At 38.1% G+C, this 22,812-nt stretch overlaps 1 long non-coding RNA gene across 1 annotated transcript; it reads left to right on the forward strand.

Annotated features, from left to right (window-relative positions):
• The first annotated feature begins 4,080 nt into the window (after positions 1-4,080).
• LOC127648263 (uncharacterized) lies at positions 4,081-16,876 on the forward strand. The gene is made up of 2 exons (XR_007971151.1): positions 4,081-4,213; positions 16,228-16,876. It is a non-coding gene; the product is annotated as an uncharacterized LOC127648263 (long non-coding RNA).
• The last annotated feature ends 5,936 nt before the right edge of the window (positions 16,877-22,812 follow it).

Raw genomic sequence — 22,812 nt, forward strand, 5'->3', positions numbered from 1 at the left:
TCATTTTCATTATAGGCTGTGTCTACGTATGATAGACCAAATCACAAGCTCTTTTGTAGTCCATTCACCTCACCTGACCAATCACACGCTCTCTTCAAATGTTCGCCACTGACCAATCACTGTTACACTTTCAAGCACGCGCTAAAATATAGAACCGCACATGTGCCCCACACTGTTCTGTAATATTACACACGAGGATAATGAAACGGTGTTATAGCTTTCTCAAAGCGGATCTTTGATCGATGCACATTAAATGAATTCCATATCGTGCTTTGATAATGTATGTAACATACAGAACAAACATGCTCTGTGTTCAGTTCAGTTCATGCACATCGCTAACGTGCGCTGACAACGTTATATTTAAAGCGCTCCAGATTTACTTCAGTTGCACATTTGCGTAATTCCAAATATGTTTGGCCATAACAAGTGTGTAACTCGGGGTTGTGTGGAGCGAGGAGGAGATAAGAGCATTTCACAATGTATGGAAAGAGCACAAAGTCTGTCATCTCTCCTGGTAACACAGAAAGTCTCTAAAATAAAAGGCTTCATTCAAATAAAAGGCTTCCTTCAAAATAAAGGGTTGAGACTGTATAGCAATTCTGTGTGCTTTATTACAGAAATATATTACTATTGTTTATGGAATATATGTGACAGGGCGGGATTTTACACACCCGCTCCCTTATCAGGTTAATCAAGCCTCCGAGAGGAATAAAGGCTGACTGCGGACGGTGGTGCGTCAGAGAAAGAGTGTTTGTGTCTTTTCGTTTATTTCTTCATTAAACTATTATTTATATTGTCAAGCCGGTTCTCGCCTCCTCCTTTCCATTGAATATCTTTACAGTTAATAATAATAATTTAAAGAATGGATCTTCAAAATTATTTGCTGCTAATTCTTTGCAGTTACTCTGTAATGTGTTTATATGGAATGATATTCCAAAGAAAATGTATACCTCCTAATTGAGAAAAAAATATATCTTGGGATTATACTCCAAATAGAAGATTGATTGTGAAGGAAACGTTTAAGCCAATTAATTTTTAAGGTATTGTTAAGAGAATCAAAATCAATGAAATTTAAGCCACCTTTATTATAAGAATTCAAAATAACTGATTTTCTAATACTCAAATGGAATACTAATTCCCTTAGTATTTCCATTTCCGATGCCTTACACAGAAACCTGTCAATCAGGGTCAAGGGTGGGATTATGCTATGGGGCGTGTTTGTCTTGGGAAGTCACTAAGGGAATTAGTATTCCATTTGAGTTTTGGCTGGCTACATACGCGACGCTGAGAAAGTGAATAAGCAGACGTGGTAATTGAAATTGCTATTTAAATATGACAGGGCCAAAACTCGTAAGATATGGGAAACACAGTTGCAAACGGACTTTGCTTTTCCATTTGAAATTTGGCAGTCACTGTGCGTTAAGCTAAACGAAAATGCAAACCGTAATGCGCGATTTGCAATTGCGTTTGGATTGTGTCACATTTTATGCGTCCACAAATTGAAAACGCAATTGCAAATACAATTTGCAATTCCTTTTGAATAATGTCCGGAATATCATTCCATATGTTTACACTGGCATCCTTTTTAGTCAAAAGGAATCATTACTTGTTTGTAGTTCTAACAACTTTTTCAATATGAGAGCTGCTTGTTTAATGTAATTTTATGTTTTTTTTTTTTTGTTTGTTCTTTTAGAATCGATATCCAAACAGTACTTAATTACATTTTTTCAAATTGTGCAGCCGTTATAAAAAAGTTTTCAAATTACAGAATAATCGTTGCATTCTTTTGCAAAATAATCTTGATAATCATTTCCACCATTATCGTGCAGCCCTATTGTAAATAGGTCTGTAATGATTCAGAATGATTCATCGATCCAATAACCAATGATCCAATGTTATTGATATAATGCGTAAATATCGATATAGACATTTTTTTTAAAGACACCTTTATTTTAATACTCTCATGTCAGCCACATCCGTACGCATTTCCGTCAGGCAATGAAGCAACCATATTACATTATTAAACTTTATGAAAGCTAAATAGACTTTTTAGCAGAGCGGCTCACATGTGCGATTAATTCAGGCTTCCATCAATATCGCTGCGCATGCGACCGATTTTAAATTTACATGAGAATTTGCTTTTTTAAAGTACCATGGAGCAGTTCAACCATCGTGTGAAACGTCAGCAATAATGAGGGAAATAGAAACACCTGCTCAGCTCCAGCATCAGTTAGCAGACTTTACACATCAACACCCTTACTGACATGTATCCCAATTAACGGTAACAGAATTTTTCATTACAAATGTGGAAGTTTTAGCCAAGAAAACAGCGGATAGCATGGACAGTTGGAAACAAGTCATGGGTATGTAAGTACTTTGAATTGGATTAAATGGAAAATAAGCTGTAATCAAACGAATGATGATGATGATTATTATCTGTATCATTTTTTCAACATCTGAAGTACCTTATTTTGTTGTGGATGTCCCAATGTGGATACTAAATTTGCACTTTTCAGAGAGCTCAATAAAATATAAAAATTGTATTTCGGTTGCATTTGAGGGCAAAAAAAGTAGTTGTGTAAAATAGGCACATAATATCGGAATATCAATCGCAGGGCCCTGTATCGAATCAAATCGAAATCATATCACTGCAGATTCTGAAGTATTGGCAATATCGGATCGCAGGCCAAGAGAATCGATATACGATTGTATCATGACCAAACGTCTGATTTACACCTCTAATTGTTACAGATACTTTTTAAAACACTTTTCACAGACGTTTCCTTTTCCACTCAACGAATACAACACAATGTATATATGTCTATTTCCTCCATGTTTATTGTTGCACACTAGACACTCGTCAGCGGCACACTTTTCTCCCTTACAAGTTTCAGTTCTTTCACTCTAAACATTCCAAACAGCTTCAGGTGATGTACAGTAGATCGCAAAGTATGCAAAAATACAAAGCCATTATGCATAAATAGAGGTCCATAAAGACATTTTACCAATGTAAGTGCTGAGCCTATAATTGCCAGCCATAGAGCACCGAACTCAGAAAATACACTGAAAATGGGCTATTAACCTATTTATCAACATGATAATTTGCAATATGAAGCTTTTATGAAGCAACATACAATACTGACCAAACTGTCTGGCTTGATGCTAGTTCCACACGCAGTGACAGGTACCAACATGATCACAGGAAGTTAGCATGTCGTTTCCGAGAGTTCTATCTCCTATCAGACTTTTTGCATCGGCTCCAGAGTGTTTACCTCCCCTTGTGGCGTGACCGGAAACGCGTTGCATCTGCAGTGCTGGAGACCTGTGTTTGGATTCCACTTTATAACCAGGAAGTAATTATAATCGGTGATGAGCGTGATTCGGAGGTTGCATTTTTCCCTCTAACATACATTTTTACTCCACTAATGGTTAGGTTTAGGTTTGGGGTTTGGTTTGTAATACAAGCACTGTATTACAACCTATACAACTCCCTATATGGACATTTAAAAAATGGAGCTCACACAAGATCATACACCCAACAATACTTAATGCTTTGGCCACTGGGGACAGTGTTTCACATTTCCATAAGTACAGACGATTTGAGCTAATGCTGAGTTTACACTACACGATTTTAAGCCCGATTTTCACTCAGCGACAGTTTTGTGGAGATCGCAGACAAAAGCCTGAAATTGTGGGCAAATCGTAGCTCGCACCCGTTAGTGACAATTGCAATGTAAGAATAATCAAAGACGTGATTTCAGAGAATCGCGACGCGTCGCCGATGTCAGCGTGATATCTAGGATGTTTAATATCTGAACCTGTCTGTGATTCCAAATCGTGCAATGTGAAATATGTTTTGACTGAATACAACAGCAGCGTTGACCTACAGCCAATGAGAGAGCTAGAAATGGGGCACGGGAAGTTTCAGTGGGAGGAGTCCTGATGTACCTGCAACAGAACATCAACTAGCATGGCTGCGGTATCAAGAAAGTCTCATTGGACGAAATGGAGGAAAAATGTGTGGAACATTGGCAGGAGCACCATTTGATGTTTCCTCTGAACTGTACCACAACAGGGTGGAGAAAGCAGGGGCGGAGCCAGGAGTTTTTCAAAAAGATGGCCAGGCAGGGGCAAGCAATCAGCCAACCCTAGCTCCGCCACTGGGAGAAAGAGGAGAGTTGGAGAGAAATTGCCAGATTTCTTGGACAGTCAGGTAAGCAAATAAGTATATTTTTCTGTAGGAGCTACTTTTTCATAGTTTAACCAAATAAAATATTTGATGCCTTGAGGCGATTAAAAACATACACATCATATTCTGAAAAGCATAACATATGATCATGCATTTGTTTTTATATCTTGTATCACTTCTCGTTTGTACTCTCTGTTATGAAACTTAATTTGGAGTCCAGGCAGTGTTGTTGGGGATTCATCAATAGTTAAATGTTTTGTAATGTGTTCACCCCTGTTGCCGATTCATCGTGTAATTTGAAAATGCTACGACTTCCATGACAAGAGAGTCAGTTGTGTAATATGAACGGTACCACGATCCAACGTCTTTGAAAGTCGTGTAGTGTGTAGGAGGCATAAAGAAAAGTCAACTGTAAATCTGAATGAATATGGATGATTTAAGCAGTTTATAGTTACACTTTGGGGTTCGTGTTCACTTCCGTTTAGATGAATCATCATTTGGATGTAATGTGAACCCTTAACTCAATTAGATTTCACAACAATCAAGTATATATTAATTCTCAATGGTAAACTTCTGATAATCATATTATAAACTGTGGTTATTATTAAAGGAAATATTCAATATTATATTCTAGAAACCACTTTATTTTTTTGTGTAGAGCCTCAGATCTGTTGGGTGGTCAAGTTTTAGTCCAAAAGAAACAAATAAGATTATTATTATTTTCATATAGAACATATATTTTTTATTTTTACATTGTGACATTTCTTTCATGACAGTTACATTTAATCCACCGATTCTCATTACTGCAATGCCAAAAAATGGTCATGATAATATTTGCATTAGCGCAATGTGAAGAAAAAAAAGTATAATTTATATTGTAAGTATTAATAGATCATAGTTGTACTCCTCTGGTATTGCCTTTCATTTTTGCTGATTTTTATAAAATGTCTGTGTGGCTGTAATGAGAATCATCATTGAAAACAATGGGAATACTAAATGTAAAAATTCATACGCATTATGGTAATGAGAACTGGGTGTTACAGTTCTGAAAATAATGCCACAATGCAAACAATCTTAATGTTTTATGCAAAATTTATTATTCATATTCTTTTGTATTGCTTTTGGGTTAAATTTGACCAGAACACAATTTTTGTGAGAAAACACTGTTATTAACTCAGCATTAACTCTGTCTGTATGAAAGCATATCACAAATCTTGTGTTGCATTAACAAGTGTAGTTGCTGTAGCTTCACGTACATGGTGCTGTGGTAAGGCTAGGAAGTTGGTGCATGCATTATAAAAGAGCATGGGCTATCGTATAAATGCAGTCAATGTATCATGTAAAGAAAAGTGATCTTCAAACTACAGTCTCACATAGTCAGACCGATATCCACACTTTGTTTTAGCCCTGTTCCAGCACTGGAGAGTCAAATATAATTTACAGTCTCAAAGTTTGTAGTAAAACAATCATGTGTCATTTTAATTATGGTAACTCATCTGTCATCATGATGTCTGTGAATCACGTTCAGTCTCTTTGTTTTAGTTGATACTGGTGTCCCTATGGAGTGTGTGCAGGAGCACGAGCAACAGGTAGCTGCAGTTCACTTAACAGCCACAGGTGTCATTAATAACAAGGGTTTCTGAATCTTAGAATCTTAGACTTTAGATAATAGCTTGTAATACATGATTAAAAGTATACATTTCTGTTTTTATACTTGAATTATTATTTTAATCTATTTATTATTATTATAATTATTTGTATTTCTGCATTTCTTTGTCCTCATATGATAATAAGACGGCATGGCCTTTACAGCAACCGTCGGAAAAACAAATGGCAAATGAAGTGAAATAGATTTTTTTTTTTTTAAAGAAAAACATAAAAAAGGCTTGTGGATGTTACTTTCCATTTATTGTGTGTGTGCGTGTGTGTGTGTGTGTGTGTGTGTGTGTGTGTTTGTGGGTGCGCTGTTACATTATAAAGACCAAACCGATCTCATGAAAATGTGTAAATAATTTACATTTTGGCTATTTCGTATGGTCTTGCAAGATGTTGTTCGCATAAACTCATACAACTTCATCACATGCAAATTTTCGGATGTCTAATGCCTAAGTTTCACGCAAAAGGCGTTAAGGACATACTTATTAATATTATGCCCTTACCCAAACCCCTTATCTAAACTTAACCATTAAGTTGAATGTGTAAACATAACAGGAAGCTATTGTGTGTGATGGAAGCAAGTAATTGTAGTGTATTTAATGGAAACGATGTCCAACGATGTCATTGGCTTTAGTGAAAGCCGTAGGAATTCAAACGAGTGCAGTCGTACGATATCATACGAATTAGCCAAATTTAGAAAAGTCATATGAATCCTGATGATTTCGCAGTGAGAGTGTGTTGCACTTACTGTCGTTTTCAATGGCATAGCCCTGTTAATATTAGGCTTATATATTGGAATATTTACAATATTATACGCAAATGTAAACAGGAGCACAATTTGCACTATTCGGTCATATAACAAAAAACATACCATGTTTTACATTCATTGGTTAAAGACATCATGATTTGCATATAGGGAGTACAGGGAGGTTTGGTTTATGTGTGATTGCAAATTTATTAAGAAAAAATCATACTGATTTTACCTGAATTATTTCCACAAACAATAAGTACACTGTTGATGATGCAAAGATCAATAAAATATGTTTTTAATTCATCTAATGAGAACATTAAGCTATAGTTGAACCAATAATTGAAAAATAAATGGAATCTGGCATGTATTGTATACAAGCAAATTAGTAGCCTATCATTTTAAATCAAGCAGGGTCACAGAATTAACAAATAGCGTAGGCATGTGACACGTTATGAACATATAGGCCTAATCATCATGAAAAAAGGTGTTACAGTCCTTGTATTCTTTAAATATTACATAACTAACCTATCGTTATTAGAAAAAAAAGGAACGACTTTAACTTCTGTTGCTCAAATGCACATGCGCAAAATGAGTAATGACGCAGAAACTCTGTAGCATTTTCCTCAGTGTCAAGCGCTCCATGACTGTTGCTGAGGCGGCCTCTGTAACACATTAGGTAATATTATAAGCATTATATGAAATTATAAAATTCCGTAATCGATGTATCAAATTTTCATCATGTAACATTGATGTATTACACCCCTGTTATTAAGTGTCAAAAAAGTACAAGGAAAAAAAAGACATTAGCTTGCACAGCATTTGAACACCCTGGCATGGCTGTGGCACTGCTAAAGAGGCACATAATCCATCAATTAGATTTACTTTTGAAATCAAATGTTTTATATCCTTTCTTCCATTGGGTTACATGAGATTCATCAGTGCAGCCTCCCCACCCTCTGGCAGCAGTGTTTGTGTTGCTGTGAATCATTGACAATAGCTGGCCTGATTAAGCTGATTCTTTGTAGTAGATGCACCTGCACAATCAGACAGCACAATAAAGGTCAATGACCTTCCATCAGTCCTGAAGAGTGTGTCTGTGTGTGTTTGCAGGACTGTGTAGTGTATTTTGTCCTACCCCAGTTTAATGAAAGCCCAGCAGTTCTCTACAGTCTCAGTTGTTTGCTGTTCTCATTTATTGTTTAGCTCTGTCAGGGCCTTAGAACAGTGGCTGTGCAAAAGGGAAGTTTTGGAGACTTCATCATGACTTACGGTTTTAATATAAGTTATATACTTAAGATATGTTAATTGATTGGTTAAAGGAATAGTTCACCCAAAAACCATTTTTTTTGGGGGGGGGGTCAGGACCTGATCTGAGGGTTGTCCCCCCTAAAATATCATTAAAATATGTGTATTGTAAATAATATAATGATATATCCTTCAAATAATTGTTTAAGAAATAAAATGATCCAAATGCAAACGGGGCAACAACAAAAAAAACCTTGGTGTCCCCTTCAAAAATTGCTCTTGAGAATTGTTATGTCCCCCCCAACATTTTGATGACATTTTCACCCCTGTCCCAACCCATATTATTTTGCGAACCACAAAAAGAGACATTTTGAAGAATGTTCAGTCTGCTCATTTCCATATAATGAAAGCATATAGTGACAGTCTCTAAAAAAGGACAGTAAAAGCACCATGAGTAGCCAATATGATGCTCTTTGCATGTCACAGTTAGTCATGAGATGCACCAGAGCCAATGCCCTTTTAAATCATTTACAGCACAGCTGGTGTGACGTGACTTGAAGTGCAAATTTGAATATGAACAAACCCTACTGAAAGGGGAAGATTTTAAGTAAATAAATGTTTTTTTATCATAAATTCTTCTCCCTGCTCATTAGGGGGAAGAATGTGAATCACCAAAAACACAAGAAGAAGAATGTGAAAGTTAAAGTGGAGATTGTCCGAGCAGAGAGGAGAATTTATGATAAAAAAAACTTAAATAATTATCTGTTTCTCCCCCACACCTATCATGTCGCTTTTGAAGAAATGTATTTAACCACTGGAGTCTTATGGATTACTTTTATGCTGACTTTATGTGATGTTTGGAGCTTCAAAATGTTGGACCCATTCACTTGCATAGTATGGACCAAAAGATATGAGAAATTATTCTAAAAATCTTAATTTGTGTTCTGCTGAAGAAAGAAAGTCATACACATCTGGGATGGCATAAGGGTGAGTAAATTATGAGAGAATTTTCATTTTTGGGTGAACTATCCCTTTAAATATTGATATGTTTCTCACCCAACGTATTTGATGTCCTTCCTTCAAATATTCCATAACGCATTGTGTAACGTTTACTTGGACAGGCAGATGAAGGCTGTAGTTTGACAATACAAAAACCTGATCTTGATTATAACTGCTCATATTAACGTACTGAGTGTGTTGCCTGTTTTCAATAGGGGAAATGCCATCCAGGACATATATAGACACCTCATAAATATCTCGCCCTGTATTTGACCCTTCGGCCCTGGGCATGTGGAGGGCTTCAGAGAGCTCAATGAGGTGCTAGAAGACACAAACAGAGCTTACACACTAACTGAACTTTAATGGGAATTTAATGATCTCGCTTGCTTGAGGACTCGTGCATATTACAAAGAGTTGTGGAAAACTGGAGCTGAGTATTGGAGAAAACGCCGTGCTTCATTACTAATGAGAGACGAGAGCCGTTTGTGAAGGATTTCAGCTTGAAACCCACTTCAGAAATGTTTTCAAAGCAGTAAAACGGAATAAAATTGTATTGCAATCTGTTGAAACTGCATTAAATGTAAAATAAATAATCTTTAAGGGAGGATACAGCTATTGTGATTGTGTGTTATCCATCCAGACTCCGTCTTTTCCATGGATGTCCCTAGAAGTGCTAGATTGACCTGCCTGCAGTAATGACCTGTCTCCAATTGAGAATATGTACATGTGGTGCATTATAAAGCACATCATACGGCATGAAGACATTCATAATGGATGAATGGGGGAAAATTCCACTTTCTAAACTCAACAAACTTGTGTCTTCAGTGCCCAAATGTTTAAGTGTTATTCAAGCGTACACTCGACTGACTTTTTTGGAGCGTGTTGCAATCATCTGATTTGAAATGACTGTATATTTAAAATAAATGTAATTCACATAAAACAATGTTATTTTATTGCTTTCAATACCTCACAGGGTGAATAGATGTTACAAATGCGTTTGTGTATCAGGCATGGTTCAGTGCAGACATACTGTACTGTACACATAGCTGTAGCAATGAAATCCTGCAGTTTACATGTGATCACAGCATGCATATGTTTCCTCTCTGCGTAAAGTATTCACACAAAATGTGTCACCATTTCAAGTCTCTGCTGTGTCCACCTGCTAATGCCACATAAATCTGTTATGGCTGGATGGAGACACTTTAAAGATTGTCCTGTAAATTGTGTCTCTACATTTAAAGCCTGCACTAGATGCAAAGTTGAGATTATGAAAGCTGAGTAATGAAATGCTCAGTATAGATAAAAAATAGCACTTAGTGTGTCTGGATGTCAAAAGAAAAAACAAAAAATCTTTGTGCCAAATGCGGGGTAGTTAACCAAATACTGGGAAGCTGACATGTCCTGCAGTGTCACTGCTGTACTCCATCTAAAACTATTCTTTTGTAGATTTGTAGCTTTTATTGCCTAATGTTGCAACCTGGTCTCATAGTGTTATGTCTTGTCTCACTGTTGCCCTTTGTTTGTCATTTTTGTCACTTTTGTAGTTCCTTAGTTTTCACTTTTGTCACCCTTGTAGCTCCATAGTTTCCTTGTTAGCTTTCGTGTTCTCTGTTCATTGTTTTCACCTGTCCTTGTTAGTTTGCCATTGGTTTCTGTTTATTACCCTGTCAGCTTGTTTGAGTTCTGTTTGTTCATTGGCTCCCGTTTTCCCATGTTCATGTATTTTAACCCGGTTGTTTTCACTCCCCTCTGTCAATCGTTGAATGTTGTTAAGCCTGGTATGTGTTCCCTGCCCGAGTTCTCAGTTTTGTTTCATCGTGTTTAAGTTTCCTGTTTTTCCCCTTGTGGGTTTTTCCTTTGTGTTATTTGTTTGTTTGCTTAAATAAAGTTAAGCTGCATTTCGTAACACATAGAATTATGTTACCTACATTTTTCAAAATAATTTTTAGTGCTTTGTTTTTTTTGTATTACATCAGTTTCTGGTGAAATGAACAAAAGAAGTATTAAAACAACAATGACTCTTATTCCCTTTCACTCAAATCACGAGTAAAACGGAAGATTTTCAGTTAATAAACACTTTTTGCCCTGTTCCTCACACAGTGCTATCTTACGACATCTATTGCCATAGCACATAAGTTATTTTAATGTTTGCATTACATAGCACTACATTTAAAGCTTGTTCAAGTGTGATCAAATTGTGCTGTAGTTCAACTGATAAAGTGTTACATTTGCGATGTAAAGGAGCGGAGTATGATTCCTGAAGAGCATGCGAGTTGATATATGAGATGAAAGTGTCATAAAAACACCACAAAATGACGTGGTTGCTGAAGAAATTGTGTTTTTCATCTCGCATTTGCTTTTTTTTTTTTTTTTTTTTTTTGTAGGTTTAGGGTAGGGAGGTCGGTTTTGTTGATTTAAAACTTGAAAGGGCATTGACCTTATAAACCTCAAGTTTGGGATTAAATTGAACTCACTTTTAGCACCACACAGTGTACATCGTGTAGATTAACTCCCACGATACTTTATGTTTTAGAAACAATGTGGTCTGTTATTTTATATACTTTTTAATGGTTCCAAACAAAGTCAAAGCAGGACCAGCCGTTGCATGTCACACATCTATCTGCAACGCCTCTGTGTCAATGAAAGTGAGGTTTTGAATGAAACCTTTGTTTGGTGCTGCACATGATTAGTTTTTAGTTTCTGCTGTCATGGGACTGAGTATTAGCTCTTACACAACAGCAGTGCTTTGAGCCTCCTCATGGGGATGCTGCAAGGTTCTAGAGAGACATGGATGATTGCACATCAGTGCTGAAGTTTATCACGGGAAATTAAGGAACCATGGTTGTCTGTGAGGAAATTCCAAATAGCATTTTTTGTGCAGTTGAAGGGCAAATCGGGAAGGAGATGCTACTCATAGCATCATAGGGTTGTTCCTGACTAAAGGAAGCAATAGCATCTCTTCATGACGGGCCATTCCGCAAGGCAAATAGTTTAGTGTAGATAAAATGATATGATAGTGTAACGAACCCCGCTCCTCTAGTTCGCTCCGCTTCCTTGAGCTCACACGCTCGCTCCCAATCACCCCCCTCTGGCTCTCACGCTCGCTCCCAATCACCAGAGTATTAGTTTCACCCGCATTCGTTCCAATCACTCGATTATTAGTTTCACCTGCACTGTTCCTTTTCCCCTATTTATACGCCGCCCTTTCGTCTCACTCGTGTTGGTTATTGTTTAGTTTACCCCTTTGCTTTGCCAGCTCTAGTGATCCCCTAGCTCCCCTGTCTATTCAACTCGATTGTCTTACTTGTTATACTGATTCTGATTTCCCCGGCTTCGACCTTACGCTTTCCTCGACCACTCTTTTGTAGATTTGCCCCGTTGCCATATCCTGATTCCCCGGCTTCGACCTTACGCTCCCCTCGACCACTCTCTTCTGGATTTGCCCTGATGGAACTTTTGCTTTGCCTGCAATAAAATCCTCTTCCCAATCCTGTAAAATTAGCCTAAAACGCCTAATCAAGGCATACCCAAAGTAAATTTAAAGCTGTTCTTGAACCGTTTGGAGTACATGCATGGTTTTGGTCACATTTGAAAGGGGACACTCTGAAGTTTTGTCCCCAGCAGTCAGAATTACTGTAAGTGCTACTGATTCTGAGTAATAGAAGTTTGAACACAATGAAATAGAAGTTTTTTTTTTCCGCCTGAAATTTTTTTTGCATACAGATGCCTGCAGATGACTATAACTTGTAGCTATTAGCTTGAGAACACAATGGGATCACAGCATGAAGCCTTACCTAGTCCAAGTTCAAATTTTAGAACAATACCATAAAAAATGAATATTTTACACATGTTTTTCTAAGGGTACACCCAGGCGTTTTACAAAAGTGCCTTTTGGATACTCCAAAAGGACCCTTTGGTAACCTAGGACAAAAAGGCTCCTACTTTTGAACGCTTCAACGTACAGTCATAATTTTGGGCTCTAATGAAAGATGACACTTAGAGCTATCATATTCCATATCCAGATCCACTATTAGTTTTGCTGACACAGAGTAACTGATGCATAAACACATTAGAGTGACTTTTCCCTTCTTGAAACTAAATGTTGTGCATATAAAAGAGTCAAAACTAGTGCTATGGTGGACAATTTGTTTATATAAAAAATACACAACAAACTATTTACATGAATTTTTACACAAAGTATTTACAAACCATTATAAAATTGTACATGTTTCTAGCAACATGCCAGTCATTGTAGCAGTCACATTTGGGTACAAAGCACAAAGGCAGAACACAGGAAGAGTACTTCACTGGTGTCTTTGCATGACACTGCCTGCACTTCAGACGACCAGCGGTGCAAGATTTGGTGATGTGCAACGGCCTGTGATCTGCTCTTCGTGGAGCAGGAGATACGGGTCTGGCTGTGGAGTGAGACCCCAACTCTGCCAGCTCCTCAGCAAGGGTCTCTCTGAAAGCCCTCCTCTCTTGATGAGGTGCTGTCCTGCTGCTCCACTTTATGTGGCCGCTTGCTGAGTGGGGGAGAATAAATAAATGTAATTTACAAAGCTAGACACAACTTTTCCATCTTTTCTGTATTTATATATATATATATATATATATATATATATATATTAGTTTTTCTTTTCGAGTGTGTAAATATGCATTATTGTATGTATATTTACTGTAAATACTGTATACTTTGCCAATGTACTATGGAACAAAGAGATGGGCCTACACCTCCCCCATCAATTCAGCATTGTAACAAATAGATGGGCCTACACCTCCCCCACCTCCCCGCATTGTAACAAATAGACTCTCAAACACAACATATATTCTTATTTTCAACTTATATTTATTTATTTATTATATATATATATATATATATATATATATATATATAATTATATTTACAGTAAATATACAAAACATCTATATAGCATGTCAATAGATCTGAAACAAACAATGAACTAAAACCTCACACGCACATACAAATACAAAAAACACGCACAAACGGTTCAAACACTCACTGAGGAAACACACGACAAAGGGTAATTACAAAATGTGTTCATTATTCAAACTAAAGCTTATTTATGCGGAATATACAGTAATATATGTTATAAAACACAAGAAAACACTTACTTGTCCAGAGCCATGTCTCATCTCTCCATATTTCCTCTGCCTCCAAATCATCCGTATTGTTTTCAGAAATTTCATCTCCAAACTCAGAATTTTGACAATGAATGCCTTCTTATATCACATCCTGGGGTGAAAATCCTGTTTTTCGCGTCCGTTTCACCATATTTAAATCGCCAAATGTGTAAACAGTTCCAAAACAGTTCTCCAATGGCTTTATGCACGGAGGCGCAAAACTGTCGGTAAACTCGAGGCTGCTTACGCACACGCATAAGAGAACCATGCTCTAATGGTTCCACTAAAGCCGCATATCACTGTTTTCAGAATTTCATTGGCTATACGATGCGTCAGTCATTTCCACTCTTCGATGTAATTGGTTTGATCAGTAAACAAAGGAAAGTGGGTATGCCCTTACATTCGACACAGACTGTGGTTGGGTATTGAAGGCTTTGGATAGGACATGGAAGCTCCTATTGGGTCAAATGAGGTGTCAATCGAAAGGTCAGAGTGCGTGCTTCCATTTTGATACCGGATATAGGAAATGTTTACATCTGAACTGAAGTTATTACCGATAATATGTGAAAGATTAGGCACAGCTGCCAGGTGCTTTGAAATGATGCAACAAGAGTCTGTGGATATTTATTGATGTAATAATGTGATTTGGACTAAACATTTTACTTGATTTGATCGTTTGGACATTTGACAATGAAACAACACCGTTTTTGTCGGGAAGTTATGGCTCAGTGGACTACTATGAGGCTTCATAGGTGAGTTGCCTAAATTTTGTTTTTGGTTGTTTATATGTTGGTGGTCTGACAAAGATCTAGATTGTACCTGCTGTTGTGATTGTATCTTAAAAAGGTTTACATCGTTCAAATCACGAGTATCTCAGCTTTCCAAAGATATGTATTATGTTTACTTTTTTTTTTTTTGGAGTTTTATCTTTCAAAAACATAAACCTCTGAAACACACCGTGGGTCGAGTGCGGCACGTCGGACCGGGAAAGCGATAAACGCAGTTTGACTATACATTGTGACTGTCTCATCTTGTGCGGGTTACAGATAGTAGTTTTGTCATTTATGATCACATGATTTTAGTCCTTGCAATATATTCCAATTTAGTATTTATTCTGAAAATATTCTGTACATATTTTTATGTTTGTTAATTTGTTTTTATCAGACCCCAGAAAAAGAGATTTTAATTTAAGCAGTTCAAACAGCAGTATGCTATAGGGCCGTATATCACAAACAACCAGTGCTGGGCAGTAACAGATTACATGCAGTCTGGATTACATTATCAGATTACAAAAATCAAATACTTGCAATTAGATAAAATTACCTGTGATCAAATTACAGTTACTTTTACTGTATGTATTACATGATTACATAATCTGACAACTGCAATAAAAAAATTCATAATTCTTCTTTTAAAATAGAAAAAGAAGGTGGCTATAATTACACTGAAGATGGAGTGGTAACTGATTGCATCAGTGCAGTAAAGGTAGTTTTAGTTTTGCAAATTGCTGTTGTACTCGGCTTCAAAAAAGTACATGAAAGCGATTTTGCTTTAGTGTAAACTTACCATATGCCATATGTATCATGATACAGAGCCTTCTTCCATAAATAGAAATCTTTCATGCTTTTCGTTTTTTCTTAACTATCTAACAACATACACTTTTAAAGAGAGCTTTTATGAATAACAAAACTATTAATATAGACCATTCGTCAGTTTAAGGAAGTGACGTTTTGTTCCTTGAACATGTCTAGCTAGTTGTCAAACTTATTCAAAACAACAGCGGAAGGCACTTCACTCATTCAGAGTTTTTATAGTCAAAACAAGTGAAAAAATCTACCAGTGCTGAAGTAATGCAAAGTATTTAGAATACGTTACTGACTTTGAGTAATCTAACAGAATACGTTACAAATTACATTTTACAGCATGTATTCTGTAATCTGAAGTGGAATACATTTCAAAAGTAACCCTCCCAACCCTGACAGTAACTATAGCAGAATTACCTGCTGCTCTCTCCCTTTATTGTCACCCCTTCTCTGAGGGCCAACCTTCAGCTAGGCTCACAATGGGACAGGGCAGGTGAGAGGAAAGATTCAATTTAATAAGCTTTGTTTGGGCACAGGACGATGAGGCACCACATGATGTGAATATAGCCTTATCACCACTACTATAAAAATGCAGAGCATGCTTCCCTTTGGAGAGCCAGCTTCTATCTCCTTGTGTTCACTTTATGGTATCCTTGCAGGTCCAGCATCACATCTAACTCATGCCGGATGAGCGCTGTCACCTGTCACCTTTCTCAGCGTTGGTTAGGATGAACCAATCACAGTCATCTGTTATTACTGGATGGATGAGTAGTTTAAGAATGATTATATAGAAAGTAGGACAAATCACTTCAGGTAAACGTTTGATGTTCTTAGAGAAAATAGTATTATTTAAAGCATTCTGTAATGACACCTCATTGTTTATTTTCAGTTTTTGCACATAAAATATGTTCTGTTCTGTCATTATGACACTGCTAGTCATTTTATTTTGACAGTTCTGGGTTATAAAAATGCAGCGAAGTTCTAGCAGAAAGACTAGCAGATGTACATCATCGCACCATTAGCTGGGTAATTCCCAGACAATCAGATGTAATCCATTGCTTTATAAGTCTGCTCACAATCTGTCAGATTGCTGTTTCAGTGTGCTAACACAGCAACCTCCACCACCCCACCACCACAAGTTGAGTCCCGTGCTGCACGGGGGTATGCTCCTCACCCCTGCCTTCCATCTCCGGCAGGATATGACGGTTCCGAGTACAACTTCTTCGGACCACCAGACGGGACTTACGCCAAAGAGAGACATTACATTTCTGTTTTATATTCATCAAATAAATGTCATCTTCAATTTCACTCAAGTCTGTGAGTCTTCCTGATAGAAATGCATGGAGACCGCACATGTGCAGAAGTGTTCGAATTCCATTATGATTGTTTATAAACTTATATGATTTATATTAAATATATATTTTTACAAATTTTTATGATGTGATTACATTGGTATGTCAAGTCCAGTATCGATGTATGTGCCGAGGCAATTGTCCAACTGGGAGAGCATTCTGCATCTGATATTGGGTCATTAATTCATGTATAACGTGCAATGAAGGGCACCCAATGGACGTTTTGGTGCTCCCATAGGGGGTTGGTTCCCTACTCAGACTGCATATGGAACAACATCCCTGCATGTGCCATTTTCTAGAAAAACACAAAAGCGTGCAATTATCTCAATCCAGATATACTAATCAAATCCATGTGTGCGTTTGAAGAGCTGAATTAGCTAGAGGAATTATCAAGGTTACAATATCTGGTATACATTAAATCATGTCTGATGTTATAAGCAACATATGAAAAGCAGGCCCTAGCATTTGAAAATCAGACATAAAAACAAAGGTACTGTTTTAATATATTATAATTACATAAATAAAAAACAATGGAAAATATAAAACTATTGATTTAATGTTTCTGAATATAAGCCTAGAAACAATATATTTTAAAGGAATAGTTAAGGAATAGTAAAAAAAGTTTCTTTCATCATTTACTCACTCTTCGTCGTTTCAAACTCGTATGACTTTCTTTCTTCCACAGAATACTAAATAAGATATTTTAATGGGGATATCATGTGTTTGTCCATTCAATCCAAGTGAATGGTGACCAGAAGGTTCAATAAGCAGATAAAGGCAACATTAAAGTAAACCATACTTTCCAGTAGACTCCAGTGGTTAAATCAATGTCTTGATTTAAGACTCAAGACCAAAATATAACTCCTTTTTCACTGTACATCATGCCATTTCAGTCTCTAGGCACGATCATGATTTTATGATTGCATGTGCAGAGTGCTAGATGGCGCTATAGGAAGTATTGAGCTTGAAATAATGATCTCCAAGGAGACTGCTGATGTCAAGATTTATAGTGAAAGAGTGAAAAATGTATTTTGCAATTGCTGCTACTGTAGCGAAGAAATTACACTCTAGTTTTAATGTACTTGTTATACTAATGTTGTGTTGTATACTTTGTTGTATTTGTGATGTGGAAATCTGCATTAAAGTGATACCTTGCAAAATGCAGTAACTATGTCAACACTGAAACTGAAAAAAAATGGCTTTAAGGTTTTTTGATTGTCCAGCAAAATGTGGATAAAAATGTGTAATGTTGGTGTAACTTTAACCAACAGTCCCTTATTTCCTTACATACTTCTACGGGCAATATGATTGTTTGATCAATTCACATGTAGTCTACCCTCTTGTCTGAGGTGACTGATGATGTCATTGTCATCATGGTAACAGCAGCTAAATGTCGCCAAACAAGGGCCTTTTAACATGTAGACTAAGGCCTAAATCACATTGGAGGAGTTCTGGAATTCAACCAGGCTATTATTCCTTCTATCCATGTGAATTTCATATCCTCCGTCAGTGATTGTGCCACGCAGTGCAGATACACCCACCACATCTGCTCAATGAGGGCACTTAGAGTAACTGAATGGCACATTGTAAGACGCTTCAGCAGTCCTTCCATTTGTTTCTCCTCCTCTCTTTCTCCAGATAGCTTTCCAGTTCTCTGTTTCTTTTAAGCTTTTTCTCCCCTTGCTGGTATTTTTTCTGTCATTCTCCCAGATGATATTCTCTGTGTGTGTGTCTACTCTTGACACTTCCCACAAATAGGGTACAATATATAGCCTAAAACAGTCTTCTTATTTATTTTTTCAGAATAAAGAGGTGCTTAACTGTCAGGAATTTTCTATCTCAGGAGATTGTAATTCATATTACACGAGCGGTGTGGCGTGGCTGAGCAGTAAGGGTGGACACCTGGCTCCTCTTTATCTCTCTCCCAGCTGATTGAGATCATTCTCTGCCAGGTGTCCATCCTTACTGCTAAGCCACGCCCTGCTCACCACAAGCGGTTTTACAGTTATTTTGTATGATATTTTCAACTGTTATAAAATAAAAAAACTGATAGGTTCTATGCAAGTGTGCAGGTTTTGTTTGAATGTTGGTAGTGGCATCAAGGACCTTTTTCAAAATTTTGACATTAAGTATGCGAGTAGTGTCTTTAGGCACAATATTTCCTATATTGAAAAAGAAAAGCAAAGCAAAAGATGCCACGTTACAATGACATTTTATTATATGTGCTGCTTCACAATATGTTTGACAGTAAATGGAAGTGGAGCGTAGTTCTAGCGGGAAGACCAGCAGGAGTACATCACATCATTAGCTGGATAACTCCTAGCCAATCGCACGTAAGCCATTGCTTTATAAGTCCGCTCACAATCTATCACATTGCTGTTTCGGTGTGCTAACACTGCAACTAGACGCGTTTTAACCTCTCCAGGCCACAGCACATCTCTGGAAGGCCGCCTTCCCTTTCCAACGACGTCTTCACTTCATCTCAACTTCTGCCAACATCAAACCCATGGGGAGTAAACAACCAGTAAACCAGGATCTTCACCCATATCTCATTCACTCAGGAGATCTCTCTCAATCGCATTGCACGACCCGGCGCGGAAGGAGCGTGCACCCCGCGAATCCTGCAAAATCATCAGCTCAGGCAGCAGCCAGCTTCCATCAGAAATAAGCTAAGTCATTTTCATATCCATCAAATGCATTCAGATCTAGTCATGGGTCTAGACCTTCCGTTGCCATGCTACCTGTTCATCACAAAGTTGCAACGCTGCCTGTTCATCTTAACGCATTCGCATCAATATCAAAAGCCAGTATTTCATGTCAACAGCGCATTCACTCTCATAGTATGGCAGGCAATTGCGCAATCTCATGAGGGCAACTCGGTCAATGTTCATTCACTTGTCATTCACAGTCTGCATGCCCGAGCGTTCCCCATTGGGGAATTAAGATAATTATTCAGGCATATCATCATGTACAGTCAACGGCTCACATGGGCTCTCCCTTACTTCATTCAGTAAGAGTCCCCCATTTAGCGGGCGCCTTCGCCCAAATCATGTAACGGCTGCGTTCCAATCCAATTCATCATCACTATGCCCTACTCACTAGGAAGACTGAGCCCATGATATGAGCATTCCGAGGGAGCATGACATCACAGTTTCACCTGTTGAACCCTTCTTGAGCACAAACCATGCAAATTACATACCCAACTTAAACAGCTGTATCTACTGGCCCCCTTGGAGTATGGACACAGTTGTAGTATCTTTTGAAAGAAGACACTTTGGGCTTCACTTCTCAAGTTTCAGAATTAATATATGTTGTTATTTTAAAGCAAAAAACTACAATCTCAAAAAAAAAAAAAAAAAAAAGTTTTGCACTTTGAAATGGGCTCATTCTGTTTAGAAGACTTCATATATAAGATAATATACAGTTTTACAACAGGAATGCTGCTCAGATTGCATAGTCTGTTGAAGAACGACGATGAAGCGTAATTCTTCCAGGCGAGATCTCATGTAAACAATGGAGAACATATCAAGATTTATAATTGCGTACAAATGTGCTACTGGACATTATAGAATGAACTCTGTCACGGACAATTGACCCAAGCAGGCTAAACTGGATTCATGTGGTGATCACGATTTCATAATAAGGTATGAAGTCCCGTTTTTGATATTGCATGTTGTCATTCGCACTTCTGGCACAAATAAACAAATTGCTGTTTCTGGAGGACTGCTATCATGCAACAGAGATCGGATATCAACGTCGAACACTTAGACCTTCGAAAAGATGTATGCGATTAATGTTAACGGATTATATCCATGCATGCATATATCAGAATGCAAATATATTAAACGTAAGCAGAGTGACGTCACTCCCGAGTGCAAACAAATACATATCAACGGGTTAATGTAGCCTTCACCAAGCCTTGTGAAAGAATTTACTTCGTTCGGTACAACATTCGACGAGGTTTCCAGAGCGCCTCCAAGGGCGCATTTACGCAATCCATAAAACGCAGCATCTTCTTACTCCAGACGTACTTCAATGTTCTCATCGCTAGCACCACTGTTGCGGCACGCCTCTGACACCTAGCGGTAGGCTCCGCACCACTTCCCCTATTCATCAGATTATTTATCACCAGCGTAAGGCATTTCGCTATGATCAGGTCATACAGCGAGTAATTCCCATCTCATGGCATACTTTAATTTTATTATCATTCAGGCATCATCAAAGAGCAGATGTCGGCATGCTGGCATGTCTTCACAAATCATTAACTCATCGTGGTCAGACCACTACAGCAACAACTTATCAGAACCAATATGATCGATAGAGTAAATGCCGGAATTCAGCCATATATGTTTAGGCGTGCGCGTATCTGGTCTCCGGAATATGTCAGAGACAATGGTAACTTGGCACATCAGCCATCGAATCAGCTATCAAGCACATTCGGAAGGAGATTTACAAACATTCACAAAAGATAAAGTGCGATTACTGCATCTTCAGGTCGTAAAGGTGGGACATGAACAGCCGGAACTGATCCATGCTCGAGGATCACATTCTTGAAGATTCCGATTCATATTAACACACATTCACAAAGCAGTCTTGTGCAAGATGATTTGCACAAACATGCACACATTTTCGTATGTTTTGGGGCACACCTCCTTCAAAAACTAAACTGTCCACTGTATCTTCAGGGCTCTATGCCGGGAGTACATGAAGACTCTCATGTTCCTTTTATAGCCAACAACTAAACTCTCATGAAGCTGAGACATTATTCTTCTCACCGTATTTGCTCCAGCTCGAGGAATAAGAGGGAGGAGAGATAGAGAGAGAGCGAGAGAGAAGAAAAAATAAATAAAAAATAGAACCCACAATGAGCCACGTCTCTAGAATTTCTAGACATCACACACATTCTCTAACCATGCAAGCTAACCCCCCTAAAGAAACATGACAGGATCAGGTCTATTTTCACATCGTTCCCTGGTCAGATTGGGTCTTCTAACGCAATCTCCAGCCCTATCAGGCCACCACAATTTTGCCATGCTTATCATTCCTCAAGGCCACTCGGCCGTTTTTCTGCCTCCTCACACTAGCTCATTCCATAGACAGCCTCTCCTATCCACCAATCGATGATGGCTGTCGAGAATCTCCGGATGACACGCCCCTTTTCTCTCTCCATAGGATTCAGGGGTTGCCGCCTAGGACCATGGTTCACAGGGGAATGGCCAGAATTCTACTTACTTCAATATAGCTTCCTACACTCCAGACGCTCTCTTCGTAAGTAATCCCATTGCTAGATATTTCATAATCGAATGTATTTAACAAATGTTCTCGATCTACAATCCCAGTCTCGATGCGGGTCAGCGGAGGGAAGAAAGAAATGACACCGAGACCCAAGCTTCAAATCCTTCCTTGCCATTCGTTACAGCACTTCATCATACGGTCCAGCAAACAACCTTCCCTCTACCCTCCAATGAAATGGTTCTTTACCCTATATGGGGTAAAATATATGTTTGAGTTCAGAAATAGGAAATACATTCCCAGAACCACTGCAGCCTTGTTCCGCGATGACACAGCAAGCTACATCTACAAAAGAAGTTTAAATAGGCCTTCTTATTCCACACACATCATCACGGCCAGCATCATATGGCTTCCCTCCAGAAACTCAAACGCATCGTAGTCATGCAGCAATTCCGCAGTCGTTTCTACAATCAATAAAGTCTGGCCCTCCTCAAACCATCATGTCCCCTATGAGACGTCTGACATGGCAGAGCATTTCCCGTAAATTCAACATCCCAGTCAGACACATTCCCGGGTTTTTCAACGTAGTCTCTGACCCCCTCCCTCGCTTCGCAGGAGTTCCACAGACCAGCTCTACGGGCACCCTTCGAGGTATACTGG

Source organism: Xyrauchen texanus, chromosome 8 (assembly GCF_025860055.1).
Source record: "Xyrauchen texanus isolate HMW12.3.18 chromosome 8, RBS_HiC_50CHRs, whole genome shotgun sequence".
NCBI classification, from domain to species: domain Eukaryota; kingdom Metazoa; phylum Chordata; class Actinopteri; order Cypriniformes; family Catostomidae; genus Xyrauchen; species Xyrauchen texanus.